The sequence below is a fragment of the Lygodium microphyllum genome, chromosome 29, assembly GCF_053477565.2.
Source record: "Lygodium microphyllum isolate KBCC chromosome 29, Lygodium_microphyllum_v1.1.10, whole genome shotgun sequence".
Classification (NCBI taxonomy): Eukaryota; Viridiplantae; Streptophyta; class Polypodiopsida; order Schizaeales; family Lygodiaceae; genus Lygodium; species Lygodium microphyllum.
The window spans coordinates 70,681,224-70,683,803 of NC_141163.1; the positions used below are offsets into that span (position 1 = coordinate 70,681,224).

The 2,580-nt window shown below is 37.1% G+C and overlaps 1 pseudogene; it reads left to right on the forward strand.

Moving 5' to 3' along the window:
• The first annotated feature begins 1,671 nt into the window (after positions 1–1,671).
• LOC148010768 (uncharacterized) lies at positions 1,672–2,222 on the forward strand (annotated as a pseudogene).
• Positions 2,223–2,580: the final 358 nt, after the last annotated feature.

The window sequence follows — 2,580 nt, forward strand, 5'->3', positions numbered from 1 at the left end:
CTCATATGCTTGTTGGCACACTGAATATGCTAGTTAGAATACATTGTGTGCTAAATTACACACTAATTATGCTTGTTAGCATACTTGGTATGCTAATTAGCATACCTAGTACGCTAGTCACCACACATGCTATGCTATTTGGCATACCTCATATGCATGTTGGCACACTAAGTATGCTAGCTAACATACCTTGTATGCTAATTAAAACATTGTATATGCTAGTCAACATACCCTATTACATGCATGTTAGCATATTGAGTGTGATGGTTAATGCACTAATTTGTTTTGATTAACATACTCAATGTCTTAATTAGCATTCTATATATTCTAGTTAGCAATTAGTTATCCTAGTTAACATACTACTCATGGATAGTGTAGGTTGAGTTCTTTCACAAGTTCAAAGAAAAACATCTAAATCGCAAGATTTGTATGAGAATCTTTGAGATGTTGAAGCCATTCTTTTGTACTTCATTAAAGGATAGATACACATGATGTTGTGAATATGATGTGCAAATGTCCTTTTGAAAGGACACATTGAACCACATGCACTCTCATGCTTTTGGGTTGCATGATGCATGTTGCAACTTTGTATATAGTATTTGTGCGATAGGTGAAAACATTAGCATGGGTTGCTTGGCTTTATATCATGCATTCAAAGGTGTCACACATTTGTGGGAGTCAATTCTTTGTTCAAAGCAATGAGATGCATGTCTCCATAGAAAAGAATGTCTAACAAGAGTCTATAAGATATACAGAGTGAAGAGGTTGGAATTATGCAAGGAATTATGTTGCTTGGAGACATCAAAGCCAAGTTAAAGTATTACTATGAAAGTATTTGCATATGTAGAAGCAAAATACAAGCATGGAAATAGTTAAAAAATGAAAAGAACTATTACATAAAGAAATCTAGTGTTGGGAATTCCTTCAACTCTTGAAGACCAAGTTAAAGCTCTTCATCACTCATAACTATGTAGCTCAATGGCAAGGATAAGAGTTCAATGATTGTCTACTTTGGTTTTTGGATGATGTGGTTGTCTCAATTTTTGATTTTGTAGCCTATTTATGCCTTCAAGGACAAAAATGAGATTTAGTCAATGCACTGGCACTCTAGTGAGATAACCATTTTTACACCCATAACGTAGTACTACAAGGCAGGGGAGGTAGTCAAAACAATCCACTTCTTCATATTAGATGAAAAGGTGCATGATACATTGTTTGTGCAAAATTGCTTCATGTGACCCTATGATTGGTTGCAACAATAGGGTGTCACTCCTAAAAAACATTGGGTGTGGTCCGATGATGAAACCTTGCAGTTCAAGGGAGCTAGGCCTTTCTATTTTGTTGCAAGATATGGCAAACTGATAGGGATGGGGATGAGCTTGTTCTTGTTTGGATCAGGGCATGGCAAGCGAGAGCACGATGGTGTAGGAGCAGCTGTGAAAAGAACCTTGACCCATGAATAGCTAAAAACTAATGGGGTTATTTTGAGGTGTGCAACAAATGTTATTGATTATTGCCAAGTCAACACATCACAAGGAGCATCGACATCATATCCTTCAAAAGAAAAGGAATGTGTAAATGTGTTTTGGGATGTCAAAGTGGGGGATTTGAATAAGGAGGTCAAGTGGAATTGTGCCACTATGATGAAATCTCACTCTTTGCATGCTTTCCATGGTCACCAACCATAGGATACAACTGCCCCGCTTGCAACATGAAAATTGGCATGCTTTTGTGATGTATGCATGCACACAAAGTGGAATTGTTGCATTAATAAAGCTTACATCATGCAACCTTGGGATTATCATGTTCCAATGTCATTATGTGATGAGGTTGTGGCCAATTCTAAGCTAATAAATGAAGTTCCAGCAAATGAAGTCGTTGGCTATGATAATTTCATGTATGAAGGTCATCATGATCTGTTCAGTAGTGCCCTATGTGTTGGCAACACATTTTCAGTAAAAGTAGATGCTTTAGCCAATGCTGGGGATGTGGATTTCTATCTTGTCAAGTGTGTTGCAACAAGGGAGAAGGTGGAGAAGGGATACATTCACGAATGGAGAAATGTAATTGAGAAAAGCTCATATGTTGTGCAAGGATTGTATTACAAGAAATTGGATGCATACACCTTCAAGCTAGACCACAAGCAGCCCATCATCCACCTACTTTCACATCTAGTATGATATATCAAAATACCTATGGAGCACATCCCAAGGAGAAGGTAGGTGTGAGGCATGTGTACACAATGACCCTAGAAAGCTATAAAGTAGTCTATAATAGCAAGATAATAGCATGCCCTTTGGTTTTTAAGTTGTAACCTAAGGATTTTTAATATGGAGTTTTCTCACAAAATGGGTTCTATGTCTCTTGTGTGTATACACGGCTATGACGTTTATCATGGTCAATAACACATGATTGCATTGTATGCTGGTTATAAGTATCTTCACAATCAATATATTAGGTATGCCAGCTACCATATTCTTTATTCTAACTGGCTTACTCAATGTGTTTACCAACACTCAACATGCTACCATTGCATTCTTAGAATGTTTATAATACTAAAGAGTATGCCAACAGTAGACA